At 41.0% G+C, this 25,212-nt stretch overlaps 1 long non-coding RNA gene across 5 annotated transcripts; it reads right to left on the minus strand.

The window, feature by feature from the left end:
• Positions 1–9,153: 9,153 nt before the first annotated feature.
• LOC110694428 lies at positions 9,154–12,654 on the minus strand. Of its 5 annotated transcripts, XR_002505836.1 has the most exons (7): positions 12,523–12,654; positions 12,277–12,298; positions 11,990–12,144; positions 10,999–11,142; positions 10,676–10,741; positions 10,502–10,552; positions 9,154–9,520 (listed from the first exon to the last, which is right to left on the minus strand). It is a non-coding gene; the product is annotated as an uncharacterized LOC110694428 (long non-coding RNA). The 5 variants fall into 5 exon arrangements; XR_002505837.1 differs by lacking the exon at positions 11,990–12,144 and having other exon boundaries at positions 12,523–12,653; XR_002505834.1 differs by lacking the exon at positions 12,523–12,654 and having other exon boundaries at positions 12,277–12,516.
• Positions 12,655–25,212: the final 12,558 nt, after the last annotated feature.

The raw sequence follows: 25,212 nt of genomic DNA on the forward strand, positions 1-25,212 counted from the left end.
AGGCGGATGCCCTTTCCAAATTGGCATCATCCGCCTCCTGTGATGCACCTAGAACGGTTTTTTTGGGAAGTCATTGAGAAAAGAAGCATTGATCATGACGCCATAGGTATCCTGGACCAAAGTGCCACTTGGATGGACCCTATCCGGTGTTACTTGGCAGACGGTACCTTACCGGATGACCCTTCTGAAGCAATGGCGCTCAAGAAGCGTGCTTTGAGCTTTGTTATGCATCATGGAGAACTTCTCCGGAAGGGCTAACTACAACCGTTTCTAAAGTGTGTAACCCCTGAAAGGGGAAGAGAGGTTCTAGAGGATATGCACGCGGGTTTTTGTGCCTCACACATAGGCGGCAGATCCTTGGCAAGAAGAACCAGACGGCAGGGCTACTTTTGGCCCACTCTTGAGGCAGACGCCATGGATTTGGTGAAACGATGTGACAAATGCCAAAAGTTTGCCCGGCTGATACATCGGCCGACAACTGACTTAACAGCCATCCATAGTCCGGTTCCATTCGCAAAATGGGGCATGGACATTTTGGGTCCGTATACGCCTGCATCAGGCGGTCGACGGTATATTTTGGTGGCAGTGGATTACTTAACCAAATGGGTTGAAGCAGAGGCGGTCAAAGGCATAAAAACAAAGGACGTGATCTCCTTCATTTGGAGAAATGTCATCACCCGGTTTGGGGTTCCAATGACTATGGTCTTTGATAATGACGTCAATTCGAAACGCATGTCCTCAAGAGCTGGTTGGGAGACCAAGGAATCTCCCATTGTTTTGCATCCGTTGGCCGTCCTCAGGCAAACGAACAAGTTGAGGCCTTCAATAAGCTGATCTCAGACGGTATAAAAAAGAAGGTGGAAAGAGCCAGAGGACTATGGGCAGAGGAACTACCTCATGTCCTTTGGGCCATCGGGACCACTGAAAAAGGGGCAACCGGTGAAACCCCATTTCTTATGACCTACGGCACTGAGGCGGTGCTCCCCATTGAACATTATAAGCCAACGCTTCGCATCATGCTATATGATGAGGCGGCCAACTGGGAAGCCATGCGGCTTGCATTGGATGCTCTCCCAGAGCGAAGGGGCAACGCAACCTTGTGTCATGAGATTTACCGCCTGAGAATGGCAAGAGCCTACAACAAGCGGGTTCACAAACGGCCCCTGAAAGTAGGAGATTTTGTGCTTCGCAAAATGGAAGCAACCGGTAGGGCCAATGAACAAGGAAAATTAACCCCAAATTGGGAGGGACCCTACCGGATCTTTGAAGAAGTACGAGACGGCACATACCGCCTGGAAACCCCAGACGGTAGAAATCTTCCTAGAACTTGGATTGTAGATAATCTCAAAAAGTACTACTACTAGAAATTGTATAGTTTTTGTAGATTTCTGTATAATTAATGAGAGATTTATTACATATAGTGCTTACATGCGCCATGTCTTGTGCTTAACACAAGCGGCCCCCTTTACCTATTTCCCATGTGCCTTGTCTTGTACCCGACACAAGCGGGCCCGGAAATTTAATGAACCAGCCGGTGACGCCCATTCGGGTGAATTCATCGAAGAGAACATCTCCCACTTGGGTGGAAAATTGTTCTAGTGATCAAAAATCAGGCGGTTCTATCCGCCTGAATGATCCATGGCACCAAAGAATTGTGGGTTAGCATTCCCAAACATGCAACCGGCCCCCTCTTTGGATCAAGTACCATTTAAGGCTGATCTCAAAACAGACAACCGGTACTTAACATACCGCCTAATCGACTAAGAGAAGGCAGGCCTCAAAATATTGGGTTGGGCCAATAATCTATGAAGGGTGTTCCCGCAAAATCCCAACCGGCAAATTGACACCCTAAATCCTTTGCAAAGGTCTTTCCCAAAAACCCAGCCGGCAAATCGGTAAAAACGGTTGACACTTAGCACTTGTGCTATAGCATATGGATAGCCGTCTGGCATCATTTCATCTATGTCAGCCTCCTATCTAGGGGCAATTACCTATTCTAACCCCAACAAGTCATGCGGAAAAACATTCATGGTTTGACTTTTGAAAAAGATCAATACTCATGGCTGCTACCACCATGGTTTACACAAGGAAAAAAATATAATTGCTTGCGAAGACTCAGACGGTAACGGTACCGGCTGGGTTCTCTTGTCTACCCTCACAAATTTCTTTGCCTAGCTTGCGAAGACACAGACGGCAGTGATACTGGATGGGTTTTCTTGGCTATTCTCGCAAGAATTATTATACACAGCCGGCTTGCCGCTTGTGTGGGCTGACTTCTTGCGTACAATAATACGCTTTGTGATAAATGCCTGATGATACCAATTGCAAGCTATTTATTCGAGTTCATTCAAAGCAAGAAGAATACGATATTCAAGACATTCAAAGCAGCAAAAAGAAAGAAGCAAACTCATTCAAAACCGGATCAACCGGTAGAATTGTAATAGAAATGTAGCAGAATTAACCGGAACAGCCGGTGAAAATGTTAAAATGTTTACAGAATAAACCGGCACAGCCGGTGAAAATATCAATACTCAAAATGAAATATAACAGCTGAGTAAGCCGACCCTTCCGGCGGTATTACAAGATAATGCATGGCGCGCAAGCCGGGAGGTCGTTGCTACTTTAGCTGCACTGTTACCCGGTCGCCTTGAGCCTGGCTCCCTTCCGGATGAGTTGGGTCGGTGTTGGGGACGGAGTCGGGAGCAACCTCATCCTCGACTGTCGCCTCCAAAGCAACCACTTCCGCCTGCATTCGCTGGAACTCGGCGTCCACCCATTGCTCATACGGTTCGGGCCCCGGCTGGCCCTCCTCTTCAGCCAGAATGGCCAGGTCTGCGTATTTGTAGGCGAGCTCCCAGACGTTGTAGTCTGCACCCGGGTGGATGATGGAGAACGCCCTCTTCATTCTGTTTTGGCAGTCCTGCTCATTCTCTTCAATAAGCCGGCTCTGATCAGCTTCTAGGGTGGCCTGGAAATTGCGCTGAGCATCTGCAGCCTCCTTGACCAGGCGGTCATTCTCTAATTGCAGCCGTTTTCTGCTCTTCTCCGCCTGGTCGAGCCGCTTGAGGGGCTCTTCCTGCTTTTTTAGCTCATTTTCAGCGTTATCCAGGGCCGCATGGAGGTTATCGATTTTGAGCTTGGACTCCGAGAGGGCCCGTTGGAGGGACTTGGCCTGATCCGCCTATTGCATGATTATAGCTTTAGTTTCTAAGTCATGCACAATCATGGAATGGTGAGCAACGCTATGTGCGTCATCCGCAGAATGTTTGGCTCTTCTTACCTCTTCCCGCTTGCGGATGTAGGCCTTCTTAAGCCCCTCCACGTGGAGCAGTGCCTGCAACAACAACACAACCGGTATTAGTTGAAAGACCGGATGGGTATATTACAAATTAAATGTCGGGTGGGTACTCAACGACTTACATCGGCCAGGTCGACCATCACCCGGTCGGCATTGAAGGTATTGATTCCAGGAATCGCCTCCTTCTCATCCCGGGGGACGGCTTTCAGCATGGCCCGGGCGTATTGAGCGGTGTCCGGCCAGCGTGGTGAGTTATCTGCACCAAAAACAGACGGTGAGAATGCCGCGTATGCTCCACCTACGGACAGCCGGCTGATCGGAGAATCCCCCGACTGCGACGAGGAGTATGACTTTACCCGCATGGGTAGGTCGAGCAATGTGAGGTTGAAGGGGTTTGTACCTTTTTGGGAAGCCGTTTGGCCTCCAACAGAAGATGGACCGGGTGCAGTCCTTATTGGAAAGACCCCTTTCAAGGCCGGTTCAATTTTTGACCCGTCTGGGGTCTTTATTGATTTACCGCCGGTTGTAGCCCGGGCGGTAGAAGCGGTTTTCTGCACCTTGAGTGCAGGCTCTTCAACAGACGGCCTTTGCCGGATCTGTTTTTGCAAAGAGCGGGGAATAACACCCCCATCCTGAAACAAGACCACAAACGGTTAGATGAGTAACTAGCTAAAACAACATCAAAGCCACATAGAGAAGGTCAAGGGGCTAACCTTTTTAGCCGCCTGAGCGGCGAGTTTCTTCTCCAGATTCTCCTTGCGGATATCTGAAGCCTTCTTTGCGGGTGTCTTGGCGGTGGGCAGCATCTTCTTAGCTTCTTCTGCAAAACAAAAACACATCTGGTCAGAAATATGAATTTTACATTTCAATCAAGAGAAAAAGGTCAGGCGGCATCAAATTAACCGGCTAGGGTTCGTAACCTTTGGTCTTAAACATTCTGCTAAGCCCACAGGCGGACAAGAAGCACTCGTCCTTGAAAAATTCGTGTTTGGGCACCCAGTTCTTGGGTACCCTTATTATCTCTCCGGTTGAGAGAGAGGTAGAGGTCAACTCAAAAAATCCGGAGTCTAGAATGGTCTCCCTATCATTGTCAGGAACTGGGGGCAGCCGGCATTTCTGCCCCAGAAGCTCTAGTTTTCGATTGTAGGTCCGGTACTCCTTGTTTTCCTCATCAGACGGGGCCTTGACCAGGTAGAACCGGTTCTTCTAGTCCGACCATTTGGACGGCTTGTCCAAGGTCATCATATATTGGGGCTGGGTTGTCAAGGTGTACCAGGCCCTCCAGCCGCCTGGGCTCCGGCTCAGATAGTGCATATGGGCAAACGCCTCCCAGCCGGGGTTGAGACCCTGCATCTCGCAGGCGGCGATGTACCCTAATATGTTCACCCAAGAATTCGGGGTGAGTTGCCAAACACCTAGGCCATACCCCCTAAGTATGGCCTTGATCGTGTTGTGAAGGGGGAAGCGGACGCCGGCTAGGAAAGCCGCCTCGTAGCATCCAAACCAACCGTTAGCGTTGGGCTGGTCATCTTCCCATACAACCGTCCCGAACTCCCCCGGTACGGTCATCTTGTATCCTTCACCAAGCGGCCTCCTGATGATAAAGTCTTGTAGAGAAGACCGCATGAGGGCGCGGTCCTTAAAGGAGACGGCGATCATGAGAGGGTCGTTTCGGCTTTGCCACGAAGGCCTCTTCGCCTCCTCGCTATCCTCTAACACGGTTAAGTAGCTGGAGCTACTGCTTTCAACCCGACCGTCATCGGAGCCGGATGGGGAGTTGGGAGCCTCATTGGCAGCTTCTGGCTGCTCAGCCTCCTCAGCCGGAGAGGTCTCCTCGTTGTAGGAGCCTAGAATGCTATCGCTTGGGGTGGAGGGGGTACCGCCGGATGGTTCTCTAACCTCCCCGTCTGGGCCTTGATTTTCAGGCGATAACTCGTTTGAGTCTCCGCCTCTGGGGTCCATAGTTGTTCCCCTAATTCTGGCCATGGTGTCCTGCACAGACACGGAGTCGGTCGATACAGGCGTTGAAAAGGGGAAATTCCAAAGATCAGAGGCGGCAGATCCAGTTCTAGACTCAGCCGTACTAATTGACCGGCTGAGTTCACAACTATGGTCCGGGTATGGGTATAAAGGGTCCATCTACCTATGGGACTTGTAAACAAAAATGCAAGCAAAAGACGCAAACGGAAATACATGGAAAAGCGAGAAAGAATAGAGACGGTACCTAGAGTAGAGTGTTGAAAACCTCAAGAAATTTCTCGGGGATGCTTGCGAAGACACAGACGGTTTGAAGACCGGCAGGGTTCTCTAGGGTACCCTCTCGAAAATCTTTTGCTTGCTTGCTACTTCACAGGCGGTCTGAAAACCGGCTGCTTGCAAACTATCAAATCTCCGTGTGCTCTGAATTTCAAGTATCGGATGCTCTTAAAAGTCGGATGCTCTCAAAATTCAAGAAAATTCACGAAGTTTGTAAATGAGCTCTTGAGTGTTTCCTCCCCTATTTATAGGGGTTGTCCCAGAAGGTGAAGGGGTGCGACCCTTCCCCTTCTGCTTTTCCCTCTTCCTTCAGTTAGAATTTGAAAGGGTTTTTTTTTTTTTAAAAAAAAAAAAAAAAAAAAAAAAAAAAACCTATCTTTCGTTAGCTCTCTTCTCAGGTGCCACGTGGCACCTTTCCACGTCAGCACCCGAGAGGGGCAAATGTTTGGGGTAAAATTACCCCAGCCGCGTGGCCCAATGGCTGAGCGACACGTGGCACCTTGCCATTGGTCAGCAGGGCTCCAATCCCCTGCTGACACGTGTCCTAGGAACCCTAAATGGGGAACCAATGCTCCCCACTATAAATAGTGGGAGAATCCTCATTAATGGGGCATGGAATATATACTCACTTGCATGCAATTGCATTCAAGACACTTACACCAAAACCGAGCAATATTAATTGCGGATTTCTCCCATTACGCGAGAAGTAACTTTACCCTTTTACGCATTTTCTTCCTCCCGTACATCACTGACTTGATCGTCGGAGGCGGAGCTCCATCCAACCGGAGTCTTCGTGGTTTTGCAGGTACAGGCGGTCGAAGGGAATTCTTGGAATTGTAACTCTCACGCAGGACACATCAAAAAAACCCCAAAACAAGGTCCATTGACGAGCAAGGAACTGAATGAAGTTCGGGACATATTGGCGTCTTTCATCACATTTAATTTAATTTGAACTTGTTAACAACATTAATAATTAGTATTATTGTTTGTAAATACAACACTTTTTTTTTATAAGGAGTTGTAAATATATGACACTTCATTGTATTGCATTTGGGATTATTAATGAATATTTATGTATTGTTGTTATTATGTCAATTTAGAAATTATTATTATTATTATTATTGTTATTGTAATATATATTGATGGTAGAATTAATGCAGGATGTGCAGGTTTTTATTATTATTATTAGTAATAATATATTTAATTTATAGCCAAAAATTAAAAAAAATTACAAAAAGGATTTTCCCACTGGTTCACAGTAGGAACCGGTGCCTAAAGTGGTGCTATTCTTTTAGGCGCGCAGGACTTTTGGCATCGGTTCTAAGCAAAAACCGGTGCGTAAAGGTCAGCTTTTCAAACCGGTTCTCCCCCAGAACTGGTGCGAAAAGTATGATTTTGCACCGATTTTGAACCTGTGCGAAAAGTCTGGGGTTTTAGCACCCCCCAAATCCGGATCGGTTCAAAACCGGTGCTAAATGGGGGGGTTTGAATCGGTGCGGATTATGTGTTTTCGCCTAGTGAAAGTAGGTGTCTACACAATGATTTAGATTGAAATTTCCAAGACTAAGAACTAAGATTTAATCAATAATTTGAGAGTCTTTGATGAAATACAATTGCTAACTAAGAGAAAAGCTATGGGAAATTGGATATCCGTACAAAAGAAGCCAAAGAAGTATTTATATCCCCCTAAATTACGTAGTAATCTCCGCTAGAAAGTTCGCAAGAAATTCCAAGCGCAATCGTGCCACGCCTTGGAGAGGTCGCGCCACTTTGAGTGAAAACTCAGGCAGGAACTCCAGCACTCAAGAAGAGAGGGCTCTCCAAATAACTGGAGAGGTCGTGCCTCCACTTTCTTCCAATTCTGCTTAAAGGGGGCAGAAACAAAAGAAGTAGGGTGGAGAGGTCGCGCCACACCAAACTCCTCAATACTACCAAAGGAGGCAGGAAGTTTAACACAGACCTTGGGAGAGGCTGTGCCATTGGTCTCTTCTCTTAATCTTAGCTCGAGCTCATTTTTCTTGGCTGCTTTCCATCCTCTTCTTGCTTTCAACTTTGGTTCTTTATCCATATGTTTCAATTGGTCGTCTTTGGACCCTAAATTGCAACAAAACACGAACAACCAGTGAAGCATGGGGTACACAAAAATTGTATAAAAATAGAGGGAAAATGAACCAAGACATCAATTTATCAAGGAATCAAGGTTCAAAAGCACCCAAAAATCATACCAAATAACAAGTTATCAGAATCCCAAAATTATCCTGAACTGGAAAAAGGTCTGGAAAGGAGAAGGCCATTCTAGCAGTAAGATCCTTCTCTAGAAGGTGGTGAACAAGGTCATTCCACTAGGGAGTGAACTCCTGAAACGAGGCATAGACACGGATGCAACTTGTGTACTTTGTAACGATGGGAATGATCCCTCTCAATTTCACATGGAGACGATGGAGCATCTTTTCAGAGACCGTGTCTAAGCGAAGCACATTTGGAAGGGTGGCCAGCTAAGGGTCAAGTCTGACAACCAGACCAGCAGTAGTTTGGAAAGTTGGGTCGCTAATTAGATTCACTGCTTGGGGAATGAACAGAGGAGGCATTTTAAAAGGAGTATTGTACTACATTTGCTTGTCCATAACAAGGGGCATTTATGTAATTACACATATGCATGAAAGAATGCATATCTTAAATTTAGGTTAGTATCATTCAATGATCAAATAATACCATTGAACTTCCAGTGGTACTATATATTTATATAGTGGTACTATATATGCATTCAATTGTACTAAATAATGCATCAATAATACCATTGAAGATCTAATGGTATTATATAAGCTTTTAATAAGTGACATTTATGTCACTCCTAGGCTAGGTTTTAGGCTTAATTTTTCTTAATTCCTTAGGTTTTCTTATCTCAATTTTACTCTCTTGGCTTTCTCGTGTGTTTGATGAAAGATTTACTTTATTATACTTGTTTTTAATGATTTGTGATATATTCTTTCATTATTTTCTCGCTCCTGTAATCTTTGTTGTCTCATTGTGGGTTTCATGGCAATCTTGAGCAATTGGAGGGTTCCTTGGCCAAGCTTATATTAGAAGCGTAGATGAAGGCACAAAGGCTAAGAGAAGAGGAGAAGATTAGAGGGGAAGGCTTCAAGCATGGGGTTCGAATCTTCAAGTCAGGAACATTTGAAGATTTTTAATCTTTAGAGGTTCGAGTGAACATTTCAGCAATTCGGTCGAACTTGGCTCAGGAAGGTTCGGTCAAACCTACCCTCTGTTCGACCAAACCTTACACTAGTAGAAAAATATAAATGCACACCAGTTCAAAACCGGCTTTCCGCATCGGTTTTGAACCGATTTAGATTTGAGGAGTGCGAATACGTGAAATTATACGCACAAGTTCAAAACCGGTGGTAATAACACTACTTTGCACCGGTTAACCGATGCGAATAATGCCTTCAAAAATTATAAAAAAAAAAGGAAAAAAAAAAAAGTTATTCGCACCGGTTTGAACCGATGCGAATAATGCCCGGTGCGAATAATGCCCAAAAAAATCAAAAAAAAATTTGTATTTTTTTCATATAAATTGAAATATAAACACTAACATATATATAAACTTATAATTTTCATTAATACAAAGCTGTAATATTACAATTTTCATTGAAAAAAAAAAGTTACAAAACATAGTTAAACACTGTAAACAGACCGACTGTAATAATATTAGCAGCAGCAAGAGCAGAATAGCAGTAACGTAGAGCAGAATAGCAGCAGGAGCATAGCAGCATTCAACATAAGGAGATGACTCATCTCCGTCAGCCTTGACCTTTATCCCACGTGAACAAACCAAAGCAAAGTCAGATGAAGCAAAATAAACAAAACAGCAGTTGAAGCTGCAGTAGCAGCCTGGCGAGGCAGCAGCTGCAGTAGCAGCCTGGCGAGGCCATGCACCTTGTGCTCGCAAAACAAAAACACGACCTGGCCCAACAAATTCACAAATCAAATGCCCAATACCAACTCCAATCATGAATACACACAGTAGCAAACAACAAAGATGACTATAGTGACATATTAATTATCAAATAAATCAAGTTGACTCACTCTCAATTGATGCGAATAGTATACAAAAATTAATCATAACTTGCAAAGCGCACTACTGCTTACAGAGAATGCAAATGTTATATATAAATGACAAAAATTAGAGACTCCATCTATTATATTGCAAAATCAAGTCCAATCAAGTCCTAAAAGCTACAGAATAGTCAAGATGCAATTAGCAAATAAAAACCAATGAAATGAGATTGTAAACCAGACACGACACTTTGGCAATGGATGCACGCCTAGCTTCTTGCTACTACGGTTACTCAACTTTAGCTAAACTTATCAAAAATGCTGATATATATATAACAGTCTGCCATACATATCAGAAACTGCTTAGAGTATGCACTATTTGGTTTGATGTGTGACTTTAATTTCCATCTTTTACATACTTCTAAACTATAAAACGGGCATTCAAAGAACTATAATTACATTCTAATAGCTAACAATGCAGGTACTTCTACTAAAAGGGCAGAGAATGAAAATGTTATATATAAATGACAAAAATTAGAGACTTCATCTATTAGTGACAAAAATTTAAGTTTAAAGATTCCTTGGTAAGTCAGAGAGCTTAGAAACCAAGGTATCGAATATTTTTGTGATGAAAAGTTAGCATTACCCAAGCAACCAAACCATATGAATTCTAAAGGCTCAAAAAAGAGAGTTTCATATTTAGTAAGCTGTACCATACCAAAATATTTTAATTACTACAAACAGATATTGTTAATCAGAAACTGAAAACCTATCTGCAAGGATAGGTGAATATTTTCATGGAGAATAGGGATGCAAGAGAAAGAGAACATCAAGCCAGATGATTAAAAGGAACACAAAATCTCATTCTGCAAGGGCAATATACTATACCTCCTCTCGAAGAAGCCCGGGAACTAAGGCATAAACCTCAAATCTATCTTTCTGCAAGAGAAGAGGAAGAAATTTAAACCAAACCATCAGCAGCAACACGACACATTAGCTTGAAGGGGTAGAATGTTACAACTGAGTTATTTAGGAACTAGGAACCAGTCTTAGAAAACTCACACTTTCTCTGACATTCATTTTCACCCAATCAACTGGGGTCCAGCATCCAAAACTGTTGGCACCGTCCTAAAATTGATAGGGAAATGTGGCTCAGTATCTACATAAGTCAGATGAGTTTAGAAAATTTACAATTTATACAAAAATTCTAGCCATTAGCTTTCTCCCCTAAGTTTTTGCAAGTGGTTTCTTTAATTTTTTTTTATTCCATTAATAGTCATATAACATGCAGCATTTAAAGTTGTTACAGATGCAGCTTAAACACAAACCAAAGGTGACTCCTAAAACTGAGTTATGTAATCTGATTTTAAACCCCCAAAACTTACTATCACTGAACTCAGGTTATGACCATATGAAGACTTATTTCCTAGGGATGGAGCCCTTGCGAAGTCTGCTAATATGGTCTCGGCTGTATAGTCATCAGGAAGCTCTGTTTATAAATCTGTGTCTGGTTTCATGTCCCACATATTCTGTCAAATGAAATCAAGGGCAAACGATCAATGCCAATAATTCCAACATAACCTTCAGCTGCATTCATAGCACACTAATAATTAAACCTACCCCATGATTCCAAATCAATGCCAACATATTACCATGTCCAAACTTCAGTCAACACTTAATGTAGAAAATTAAAAAAAGGAAGACAGAGGGAAATTATACTCAACATGCACATAGCATCAACAATCACCAGCAACCTTTATACACAAGCTCATGCAAGCAAACCAAGATTACAAGAATTAGAGAGGGAAATAAAATGGAGAGGGAAATAAAATGCAGTAGCAGCCTTGGCAAGGCAGCAGCTGCAGTAGCAGCCTTGCAAGGTAGCAGCTGCAGTAGCAGCCTTACGAGGCCATGCACCTCGTGCTCACAAAACAAGAACACGACCTGTCCCATTTATATAAGGCACCTTGTGCAGAAGCATTATGTATAACAATCATTCCCATTAGTTATATCATCATGCATTTCTTCATTTAAATTAGCAACATACATATAATAATCATTCCCATCTTCTATTCTTATCTACAAGCCTATAATAAAACTATTAGCATATCATCATGCATTTCTTCATTTAGAAAACAAAATTCAGACACCCTAATCTATAATCCAAATTCCCAATTTTACCCAATTTTCCAAATGAAACTTTCACAAAACAACTATATCAACCAATTCAACCATCATCTATACAATTTGACAAATTTCACGTTCAATAAAATTCAAATTCAATTCTTCCAAACCCAAACACAATAATTCAAAAATTATTGAAATTATACCAAATTTGCATAAAAAATAACAGCAATTTCGTAAGAAAAAACGTACCAAACCAACGACAATCAGGTTGAATACGAGAATAAACCAAATCACTAGACTGAAATTGCTGGCTCATAATCCAATATCCACCACAGTAAAAATTCAACATCCAAATAAAAAATTCTCCACAAAACAACACTTTCAAGTCTTCCATAACATCAACCCTAAGCAAATTAAAATTTAAGTTAAAACCCCCCAAAAAAACAACTATTTCATCAAATCAATAGACAATGAAAAAAAATCAGCAAATCAAGAAATTACACAATTAAATTGAGAGTAAAGAGAAAGAGGGATACAAGGATGAGATCGAAGAAGCTCCTGGTCAACTTTGACAGAATTAGCTCCATGGACATCCCCGTGTTGAATAAGAAAATCAGATACAATCAAAAACTTAACCATCAAAAATAGAAAAATTGATTGAACTCAAAACCCTAAATAACTTGAATTAGGGAATTCAAAAACGATTCTCAAATGTAATCAGCAAATTTAGAAGTAATTAGACCGAAAAATAACGTAAAGCTAAATAAATCAGAAACCCTAACCTCAAATTTCTGATTTTCGGTTCGAAATTGATTTGATTTTATTGTTATTGAAGAAGCACGAACATCCAATTGATTTGAAATAAATGCACCCAGAAACCCTAACCTCCATTATGGTTGAATCAAGCAATAGATGGTTGTATTACCCCGTATATTTATATGTATTTTAATTTAAATTATTATTTTATGAAGTTTTTAAATAATTTGAAATAAATTATTTATTGTATTTTATTAATTTAAAAGGTTTATTTTAATTAAAGGTCTATTTTTATTTATTTAATTACTTTGAAAATATTTTATTTTATTATTTAGAAACTTTGAGCATATAATTTTATTAAAGGTAGTTTGGTCAATGGAATTTTTAAAGGAAGTCAAATGACTAATTTGAATAGGAGAAGAGATCATTAAGGATAGAAAATAAATTTAAGGTTAGAAAGGTTTTGAAAGGGGGTCTAAATACCCATCTTATGAGCAAGTTAGACCTTGTCCAAAGTGGAGAATACTCAAAGATAAACTCTCTCTCTCCCCTCTTATTTTCTCTCCCTTAATTTTCCCCCCACCCCTTTTGCTTTCACCTTGCATGACACACACACACGCCGCACAGGTGACCGGCTGCCACCACCACCACCGGCCAGTCACCACCAGCAACCGCCGGTGGGAGGCGGCGGCAGCCGTCCTCCCTCCCCTTGTGCGTGTGGTTAAAAAAAAACACTTTTTTGTTTTAATTTTAATCTAGCCTTGATTTAATTATTATTTTTGGGTTATGTGATGATTTTATGGTATTTGAATAATAATTAGTATGTATATAATTTTCAAATTTAGTTTTTGAAGTAAAAAGCCCCAAATTGAAAACATTAGGTTTCTAAATTAATGTATATTGATGGAAATTGATTGAAGTTGATTGGAATTATGGAAATAGGTCTTTTTAAACATAAATACAACAATTTTACATGTTTTTATAAAGGTGGAATTTTTATATAAAGGTTAGAATTATGTTTCTTGAAAGGATTTTTAATTACCCATTAATTGGGAATAAAAGTAGGGGTTTTAAATTAATTTTCAGCTTGTTTTAGAGGGTTTATAAGTGATTTAAAGAGTATATATATTGCTGGAAATTTATATTAAATAGGTATTAATGTCTCTTTGTAATTTTGGGTTGTAGGAGATTTCCAAGCGAGTGATTTTATGTAGTCGTGGCGATTTTGAGACCATATTCCAGGTACGTTCGTGTACTCGATAATTATTGAAGTGTATAGAGGCATGCTAGGCTTTGTTTAATTAATTCCGAGATAATATCATGATAGGTATTGGTTGGAATTGTTGATTGGATTGATGTTGGTGATTGATTAGTGAAGTATGAATTATTTGTGGTAAATTGATGATTGGAATTAATTATGTTGGCATGTTGAATATAAACCACACTTTTATTATTGGCATGATTAAGAGCATGTTTAATTAAACTAAATGTTTAATTTGGTTTGGAATGTAAAAAGGGAATTTCATGATGGTTCATATAATTTTATTGATGCTTTAAGCATGAGAATTGAGCTATTAAGTGTCTTAGTACACAAGAATAAAATGTATTGCGGTGCCTAAGTGCACTTAAGGTATTCTAAACACCGAGGGATAGGATTTGCGGTGCTTTATGCGCTTAAGGTGTTATTTAACGCTGAGATAGTTTAAAAAGGGGATTTGTTAAACATCGCCCACAAATTACTACATAAAGCCCACAAAATTAATATGATTTGACAGTTTTGCCCCTTTGTCAATTTTCTCTGAAAACGAAAATTTCACTCACCGAAAAATGTGGAGTCGTACGGGGACGCCGGGGAAGGCCGGAGATCCGGGGGACGACGAATGTCATCGGAAAAGATGGCTAGCGTCCGGAGGAGCCGCCACCACCGTGGCACCGGCCAGTGGTGGCACCGGCGCCTGGCCGGGACGCCGCCACCATGGCGGTGGCGCCTAGCCAGGACGCCTGTACCATGGTTGAGGCTTCCAGGCCAGGCGCCATGACCATGGTACTGGCGTCCCAGCTAGGCGCCACCACCATGGTGGCGGCGTCCTGGCCAGGCACCGGATCCAAGGTGGTGGTCCGGCCATTTAATATATATATATATATATATATATATATATATATATAACTTGCTTAAAATTCAAAATAAAAAATTTTCTCAGTTACCAACAAAAAAAAACAAAATATTAAAAAAAAAAAAAAGAAATTTTTTTTCTCAATTTCCAACAAAAAAAACACAATATTACACAAAAAAAAGAAACAAAAAATTATCAATTTCCAACAAAAAAAAAACATGATATTACACAAAAATAGAAAAAAAAATCTTAATTTCCAAAAAAAAAAATATTATACAAAAAAAAATTAAAAAAAAATAACAAAACAACCACGGCAAGGTGGTGGGGCGCCTGGCCAGGACGGCCGACGACTGGTGGTGGCGCCAGGTCCGGCAGCCACGTCCACCGGCCTGGCGTCTGGGCAGGACGCCCAGCCACAGTGACTGGCGCCTGTCCCAAACGCCACTCACAGTGGCTGGGCGTCCTGCCCAGACGCCAGGCCGGTGGACGTGGCTGCCGGACCTGGCGTCACCACCACCTTGCCGCCACGAGCCTCGACATCCCCGTACTTTGATTTTTATTGAGGTTATGTTTTTTTTTAAGGTCAAGGGCAATATTGTAACTTCAATATAAGTTTGCGGGCTTTATGTGGAGATTTGCGGGCGATGTTTAGCAATCCACTTAAAAGGGTTCAACATTAAATTTATGTGGTCACTAATTATTCAAGAATTAAATTGGTGTGTTTGATTGCTTGAATGATTTATTAAGATTGATTGTATTATGGTTTGAGAGTCATCACCAAGTCTAAAATTACGTAAAATAACGTAAAGTGAAAGAGATCACGCACCAAAACTCTTAGAACATATATACCTTGAGTATGGACATATGGGGGGAGTTATGAGACTTTATATTTGATCATAAATTCTAATGGGAGTACAAGACGCTGTATTTTCCTTAATTTATTTTATACGCGGGACGTCCAGTCACTTTCATGTGGAATTTGCCTACCCAATTTGCTCTCGGTGTAATTTACCTCAATTTATTTGGGGCAGGGATTTGGTGGGAAACACGTGCGATGCGTAATCAAATTAAATAAGCAATTCATTTATTTATTGGTTGGTCGTTTGGTATGTTGTATGCTTGTAACAGCTGCAACAAGGTAAGTTGTGTGTTGATGGGATGAAAGCATGTTACTGTGTACTGTTTACGTTTATGTACTCATTGTGTGCTTGTATGTTTGTTTGGCCTTGTCTTTATCTTGGCCCTACGACGACCCATTTCTAATGGCGAGTAAAGAGAAGCTTTTCAGGTGATAATGCATATTCATGATGGGCATGAGTGACGACCAAATCATGCTTAGCTTCTATAATAATATGATGTGGTTTATTGTTTTTTATTATCATATATTTTGCCTGTGAGACTAACACAAATGTTTTTAAAATTCGTTTTGGGTTTTGATGAGGGCCTACAATGGTTCCAAGTTGTAGGTTGACTTCTTTTGACTTTTGTTTGACGTTACTTTCGTTTGGTTTGACTTTTTAAGTGAACTTGTTTTGAAAGATTTTTAAAGTGAGTCTTCCGTTGTGAGTCTTTGATAATTTTCTTAGCCGTTTTCACGGTGGCAGTAATGTCTTAGATTTTTCTAATTTGTATTCTAAAAAGAGCAACACAGGTATTTTAAAGAACAATAATTTCTAGGGCATTATAACGGCGGCAGCGATGATAATTGTATTTGGTTCGAATTGATGTCGATTTTCGAAGGAGAACGAGAACGAGAGTTGACAGAGAGAAGAAATGGAGATAAAAATTGGGCTGGCGGTGAAAGGGGTGGTGGTGGAAGCTAAGGAGTGCAGAGATAGAGGATAAAGAGATAAAGGATAGAGATAGACAGGGGGAACGAGATAAGAGAGAAAGGAGAGTGAGTGCGTGGTTATTAAAATGGGATTTTTTTTATAATTTGTACCGATTTTAAACGGTGCTCTAAACTCTTGAGAGCACCGGTTCAATCTGAACCGGTGGACTTTTTTTTTTACACTCTAAGCTTGCTTTTTAGCACCGGTTTTCATCAACCGGTGCTCATTTATGTTTTTCTACTAGTGTTATCCCGATTAATCCCTCATTTTGTATGGGCTATATAAGCCTTAAGTTAGAACGTTTTTAACACAACATTTTTAGCTTAGCCTAATCTAGGGTTTTTTGCCTAATCTTAGTGAGAGAAACAACAACCTTGTGATCTTGGATGATTTGTAATCAACCTTTTTGAAGATTAATGAAGCTCCATTAGTAATTTTTTTCTCTTAACTCTTCTTTTACTTGATTTATCTCTTTTATTTTGCTTGTTTATCATGTTGATGCTTGTTAGTTTGTTGATTAATCTTGTCATTAGCATGATTAGTGAGTAGTTCTCCAACTAAGAGGATGGTGGTGGTGTAGTTGGATCTTGAGCATGTTTTAGGCTTGGAATTGATTTATTTGTGATTAAAATGCTTTGTCTTCCATGTCTTATCAATTACTTCTATTGAGTGGCCAATCAATTGTTGTAGTCGGGTAGATTGAACTAGAATATGATGACAGTGTAGTCTAGGAATGTCCATTGTATGATTTGTTTGATTTGTACCTCGATTCGTGTGGCTTATGAAGACAGTGTAAGTTGTATTTGAGTTAAGAAATCAATAGCCACGACAGGTGGTTAGATTGTGCTTTAAATCATTGACAAGAGTCGCTTAGTTCACATTTCAATTCAATTTCATGCCTTGTTTATGCTTGAGTGAATGCTAAACCTAAACTATTTCCCTCAGTGCTTTATTTATTGATTTCTAGCCTATTTTTATTTCTTGCTTTGGTGTGTTTAGATTTTAGATTACACACTCTTTATCTTGAACTAGCTTAACTATAGATGATACTTGGTGGTGTTTAACTGTTCCCTGTGTTCGACCCTTATGCTTACCTTATATTCGTATTAGGTTTGCTAGGTTTTATAAGCTCTATTTGATTTAGAGGTAGATTCTAACGACCTATTTATTTCCTTATCAAATTGGCGCTGTTGCCGGGGAACGGCTTCCATTACCTTCGTATTATCTTATTGAGACTAGCTCATTTTATTTGTTTGTTTAGTTATTACTTGTTTCTTATCAGTGCTCACATTTTGCTTAGCTTTGTTGTATGCACTGGGGGCGTACTCGCTCAAGGTCCTTGGTTCCCATTGACCCCGAGTTAGAACGATCCTTGAGTTTGTTGCAAAGAGAAGCAAGAGAGCGTAGTAGAAGTCACAAAGAGAATAGTCATGCACCTTTAAAAGGGGTGGACAAGACAACAACTCCTCCAACTTCTTCTAGTGAGGAGAAAGAGGATATCTATAGTTCTTCATCTTCACCTCATTCGGATATCAATCCCTTTTTCGACTTGAATTTTGACGAAGTACCTTCTCTAAGGATGGGAGACAATACACCCTTGAAGCATTTAGGGGCTCCCGAAGCCTTTAGAGCACAAAGCGGGATTCTAGCTCCTACAACTCAATCCAACAACTTTAAAATCAAGCCCAATTTGATTACCTTGATAGAACAAAATCTTGGGTGGGAAGTTTGAGATTCCTCGTGAGCATCTCAAAGAATTTGAGAAGTATTGTGATACGATAAAAGTCAATGGGGTGACTCAAGAATACATTCGACTCAAGATGTTCCCGTTCTCTTTAATTGGGAAAGGTTTAAAGTGGCTTGAGAAGGAGGTGCCTCCCAATTCTATTACAGCATGGGACCAAGTTACTTCGGCGTTCCAAAGGAGGTTCTAGAACCATAGAAAAACCACCGAGGCTCGATCTTTGATTCAAGGCTTCCGGCAAAAGAGTAAGGAGTCCCTAAGTGCGGCTTGGGAACGATATAAAGAGCTTCAGCGTCAATGTCCACATAATGGGATCCCTGAGTATCAACTCATTCATACCTTATATGGCGGTCTCACACCCCAAGGAAGGACAAGCCTTGATGCCGGTGCTAGCGGTCCTATCATGAACAAGGGAGAGGACGAAGTGGAGAGTATCATTGAAGAGGTTGTGCGGCATTATGAAGATTGGTATGAGGGTGATAAAGAGCCTACCTCAAGAAAAGGCACGGTCTACTGATTAGAGCAAGTCAATGCAATCACCAATCTCACTACCAAAATATCAAAAATGGCCAAGCAAATGGATGAGTTAATGAAAGGAAAATCAAACTCTCTAGGTAATACCTCCTCTTTAACCAAGGGAGGCCAAGGTATGAATTCTAACAATTCTAGCTATAATTCAATGCCTCCCGATTATGTATTTTGTGATGTTTGTGGTAGTTATGATCATGATTCATGAGATTGCATGTTTCTTGATGCATCCCAATCCCCTTCCCTTGAGAATAAGAATGATAATGATGTTGAACTTGTGAATGCCATGAATTATAATCCTCATATGGGGAACATGGGAATGAGGCCTAACCCCAATCAAATGGGAATTGGAATTATGGTTGGAACCAAGGTGGTGGTGGTTTTGATAACCAATACCAAGGTGGGAGAGACCCTTCCAATCACAATGGAAGAGGATATCCTAACCAAAGAGGCTATGGTAATCAAAACCAACAACACAATCCCTACTACTATGACCATCAAAACCAAGGTTTTGGTGATCAAAGTAACATGGGGAACAATCAACAAAGGAATGTTTACCAAGGTATCGGGGCAATAAAGCTCAAAATGCTACTCACTATGCCTAAACTAATAGGCCTCCGAGTTTCCATCAACCCTAACTTCCTTCACCTCAACAACCCCTTCAACATAAGGCTCCACCAAATGACCCAATAATGGCTAATCTTGATGCTTTAATGAAGATGGAAGTGCTAGAAACTCAAATTGCTCAATTTGCATCTAATTCATCTCTTTATTCTTCTTCTTCCCTTCCAAGTCAAGGAGTTAGCCCTAAACCTATGTATGTCGTGACTACTAGAAGTGGGAAGGTGGTAAGGAGTGACCACATGGTAGAGAGGAAGTCTCATGAGGGAGTTGGGATGAGTGATGATGATGGTACTTCTTTGGTAAACGAGCCTTTGAGTGTGGATAAGGAGGTTGAGGATGTGAGGAAAGAGGATGAGAGAGTTGATGATGTTTAAGAGAAAAACCCCTCAAAAGAAGCAACACCCCTACCTTTAAACAAGTATCCAAGAGAGGAGAGATTGCCCTACCCTTCACGTTTTGTGAGATCCAAACTTGATGCTCAATTTGGGAAGTTTTTAGAGGTCATTAAAAATTTGCATGTTTCCCTTCCTTTTATTGATGCCATGAAACAAATGCCCCACTACTCCAAATTCTTGAAAGACCTTTTGAGTGGGAGAAGGGAGTGTGAAACCGTGAATTTGACTTCAAATTGTAATGTCATTCTTTCCAACAAACTTCCCGCCAAATTGAAAGATCCGGGTAGCTTCTCCATTCCTTGTTCCATTAATGGTGTTTATTTTGAGAAAGCTTTGTGTGATTTGGGGGCAAATGTTAGACTCATGCCTTTTTTTCATCTACCAAAAGCTTAGTGTAGGAACCCTCTCCTCCACTAATGTCACTCTCCCCCCGACAGATCTACTAAGTTCCCCATGGGAAAAATTGAGGATATTCCCCTTAGGGTTGGAAAGTTCACATTTCCCGTGGACTTTTATGTGCTAGAGATGGATGAGGATGAGAGGATTCCTATCATTTTGGGTAGACATTTCTAGCTAAGATACCTCTAGAGCTATCATTAATGTAAGGGGGGGTAAGATGACTTTGAAAACTGATATTGACTCAATTGAATTTGATTTGAACAATGTCATGCAACAACCCTCCTCAAGTGGTGAATGCTTTAGAATTGAAGTTCTTGATACGTGCTTAATTATTTCTCTTGCTTTCATATGCATGCTCCTAACAATGCTCTTGAGAATGTTTTGTTGAATATTCCCAAGGTAGGTCCACAAGAAGAAGTGCTTGCATATGAAGCAATACTCAATGAGAAGGTTGAAGAACCAATCCAAGAAAGAAACAAATCCCCACTTGACCTCCATTGTTAGGATGATAAGCAAAAATTTCAACAAGGTAAGGAAGCACCAAAGTTAGACTTAAAACCTCTACCTTCGGGCTTGAAGTACGCATTTCTTGAATCCAATAACACATTTCCCGTCATTCTTAATTCCTCCCTCACGAAAAAGCAATCTTCTCTATTGATCGATGTTTTCAGAAAACATAGAAAAGCATTGGGCTATACTCTTGATGATATCAAGGGTATTAGTCTCGCACTTTGTATGCATAGAATCGATCTAGAGGAGGGTACTAAGCTGCGTAGGTAAAGGCAAAGGAAGCTTAATCTATCCATGAATGAAGTTGTGAGGAAGGAGGTTTTTCTAAACTACTTGACGCAGGGATCATCTACCCAATAGCTCATAGTGATTGGGTGTCCTAGTCCAATTAGTGCCTAAGAAGGGTGGGATGACGGTTGTGGAGAATGACAAGAACCAATTGATCCCAACCCGTCTTGTCACGGGTTGGAGAATGTGTATTGACTACCGTTAATTGAACACAAACACTTCAAAAGATCATTTCCCACTACCGTATATCAATAAAATGCTTTAATGGCTTACCATATATTCAGTGATATGATTGAGGAAAAGATGGAGGTCTTCATGGATGACTTCTCCGTTGGGGGAATCACCTACGAAGATTGTCCTGCCAACTTATCTCGTTGCTTAGATAGATATGAAAGAGCCAACCTTGCGTTGAATTGGGGAAAGTACCACTTCATGGTGGAGAGTGGCATAGTCTTTGGCCACAAGATTTCCCACTCCGGCAATAAGGTGGATAGAGCTAAAGTGGAGGTCATAGAAAAACTCCCTCCTCTCACCAATCTGAGGGAGGAGAGATCACTTCTTGGCCACGCCGGCTTCTATCGCCGTTTTACGAAGGATTTTCCTTTGATTGCTAAGCCCCTCACATCTCTCCTACAACAAGATAAGGAGTTTCTATTTGATGAAAGTTGCCATGATGCTTTTTGTAGGTTAAAGGAAGCCTTGTGCACCGCTCCTATAATTCAAGGCCCCAATTGGTCCCTACCATTTAAGTTGATGTGTGACGCAAGCGATGAGATGATCGGATCGGCCTTGGGGAAACAGAAGGATGGAAGCTTCATGTGATACACTACTTGTCGAAAACTCTCAACGATGCAACAAATTACACTACCACCGAGAAAGAGTTCTTGGCAGTCATTCATTCCTTTGAGAAGTTTAGGGCCTATCTTATTGGCTCAAAGACAATAGGGTATACTGACCGTTCAGCTCTCAAGTATTTGGTAAGAAAGAAGGAAGCTAACCCCTGATTGTCGAGATGGGTGTTGGTTCTTCAAGATTTTGATTTTGAGATGAGGGATAAGAAGGGGGCCAAAAACGTGGTTACGAACCACCTTTCGAGATTGGAAGGTGCTAGGATGCAAGCGGATGACTTGTCAATAGATGATGCCTTGAGGGATGATATCTTAAATGCCCTTGAAGAGAAGTCGGAACCATGGTTTGCCAACATTGTGAATTATTTAGCTTGTAGTGCCATTCCGCCCGATCCCGACTTCACTCTACAACAACGAAGGAAGCTCATGAAGCTAAGAGGTATATATGGGATGACCCCATGTTGAAAAGGGGGATTGATGCTTCTTGAGGAAATGTGTCCCCAACTATGAAGTCCAAGGTGTTCTCTCTATGTGTCATTCCTCTCCATGTGGTGGTCATATGAGTGCTCAAAAAACCACAGCAAGGGTTCTTCAATGTTTATTCTTTTGGCCTACTTTATTCAAGGATGCATGGTCCTTTGTTAAGACTTGTGATAGGTGCCAAAGAACGGGGAATATTTCGAAGAGGGATAGATGAGATGCCTCAAACCCCTATCCTTGAACTTGAGATCTTCAATGTGTGGGCAATTGATTTCATGGGACCTTTTGCTTCTTCTTAGAGAAACCGATATATCTTGGTGGTGGTGGGTTATGTTTCAAAGTGGACGGAAGCTGTCGCGTCACCCACCAATGACTCCAAGGTTGTGATGAACTTGTTTAAGAAGGTGATCTATCCTAGATTTGGTGTTCCTAAGGCCATTATTAGTGATGGAGGGTCTCACTTCAAGCATCATACATTCAACAAACTCCTTGCAAAATAAGGTGTTTCTTACAAGAAGGAACTTTCCTTCCACCCTCAATCAAGTGGTCAATCGGAGATCAAAAACCGTGAAATTAAGCTCATTTTAGAAAAAACGATAGCTCAGACCAGGAAGGATTGGTCCAATAAGCTTATTGATGCCTTATGGGTTTACCGTACCTCTTTTAAGACCCCGATTGGGACTACTCCGTACAAGCTAGTTTATGGGATGAGTTTCCACCTTCCGGTTGAGATGGAGCATAGAGCTTTTTGGGCTATTAAGCAAATCAACTTCGATCTCCATGGTGCGGGTGAGCAACGGTTGTTAGAGTTTCACAAGTTGGAGGAATTGCGAATGAATGCCTATAATAGTGCTAGCTTGTACAAAGCTAGAACTAAGGTTTGGCATGTTGCTCATATAGTGCAAAAGGACTTTGTTGAAGGTCAAAAATTCCTCCTCTACAACTCTCGTTTAAAGTTATTTCCCGGGAAATTAAGGTCCCAATGGAGTGGTCCATTGGTGGTAGAAAATATTTATCCCCATGGTGTCGTTGAAATCAAGAATGATGAGAATCCTCCGTTTAAGGTGAACGGTCATCGGCTCAAGCATTACTTTGAAGGGAATCCAATTGATAAACATGTCTCTTACTCTCTCATTGATGTGAATCATGACTATGATCCTCCTTGAACTCATTCAAGGAACGTTGAGCTAACGACGATAAACAAAAGCGCTTCCGGGAGGCAACCCGAGTTTCTAACCCTTTTCTCCTTACTCTTTTCTTAACATGTTGGTTTTTGTCTACTCCCTCTATTTCGTATTAATTGCAACACTAGGGTGTTCACAAAATTTAAGAAAATTTATTAATAGCTAGGGTGGGGCCCAAAAGAGGATTTTTTTTATAATATAAAGTATTTTTAGTATGAGAGAGAAATAATAAAAAAGTAGTGTAAGTGGGGTTGGTAGAAAAGAGAAATAAAAAGATATTTTAAAAAGTGGGGTTAGTGGGAGAGAGAAATTATAAAATAATGGTGGGTCATTTCCAAATATAGAACTGTTGCAATTAATATGAAACGGATGTAAAAGGAAAGTGTTGCGATTAATACGAAACGAAGGGAGTACAATTTTGAATTAATGGTTTTTGTGTGTTACAAAGAGAATTTTTGCAAAATGAGTGAAGGGGTAAGCAATTTGGAAGAGTTCGACCGAACTTCCCAAAGGTTCGGCTGAACTGCTGAAAAGTTCGACTGAACTACTGAGAAGTGCGGCCGAACCTCGTCTAGGAAAAAAAAAAATAGCATTTGCCACTGCTTCTCGAGTTCGACCGAACTTCTCATCAGTTCGGTCAAACCCGCAAAGTTCGGCCGAACTCCTTGTCGAACTTCTGTCGAACAACAGCGCCTCTTTAAAAAAAAAACTGCTCGTTTTTTTCTCACTCCTCACTATTTTCAGAACCTTCCTTTCTTCTTCCTCCTCTTTCTCACTCTAAAACTCCATAACTCTCCCCTTGGTGATGTTCTCTATTGAATTTGGTTTGATTATGGTGGATTTTGAGTGGTTTTAATAGGATTTTAGGGGAGGTCATGCCAAAATTCACCTAGAATTTCTTAGGATGTGTTCTTTCTTAAATAAGAAGTTTGCCACAAGACTCGTTTTGCAAGTGTTTCTTGATACCTGAATTGTTGATGTTGCAATTTTTCTACTCCTATTTTACAATATATTGGAATTATTGGCTTTTATTCTTCAATGCATATGGCATGCTTCTTATGTTTTTTCTTGCTTATGATGTATCCTAATGCAAGCTTTGGGTGTTTTGTAGATTCACAATGAACATCTTCAACAAGAGCAAGTCTAAGAGAAAGAGAACGGGTGAAACATCCACACCTTAGTTTCCTCCACCCCCAGACATGCAAACGCATGGCATCATCGCCACCAATAAACATTTTTGGGATGTCTATAAGACTCTTGTTGACCGTCCAATTTGGCTAACAAGATTCTTCTGTGCTACAACTCTCAAAAAGCTTGAGGTAAAGAATGGGGTGCTCCGGCTTGTAAAGAACTTTGGATGGGAGAACTTTATCAAGCTTCATGCCTGCACCTACAAACGTCTTACTTTGGAGTTCCTTGCTTCTTTGCGCAAGGAGGTTGTGAAGGAAGGAGAGGACAGGAGAGAAAGTTATATCGTCCTCCACTTCCCCCTATTTAACGAAGATCATTCACTTTCCGAAAATGACACCAATGAGATATTTCATTGGCATGAAACACCTTTTGATAATCCATCCGCCATTCAAGAAAATTACCGGATTCCATATGATGAACAAACTTGGTGGAGGAGCATCTCCACTAAGGACACCTTCCGAACAAACATCGGCAAGGTCAACAGTATCATCCACATAGCCATGAGATATTTCGCTCGGCTTCTTCAATACGGTGTGTTCTTCAAAGTTAATCTTGGGGATATGGTGAAGGATGAGGTGG

Source organism: Chenopodium quinoa, unplaced genomic scaffold, assembly GCF_001683475.1.
Source record: "Chenopodium quinoa cultivar QQ74 unplaced genomic scaffold, ASM168347v1, whole genome shotgun sequence".
Taxonomy (NCBI): domain Eukaryota; kingdom Viridiplantae; phylum Streptophyta; class Magnoliopsida; order Caryophyllales; family Amaranthaceae; genus Chenopodium; species Chenopodium quinoa.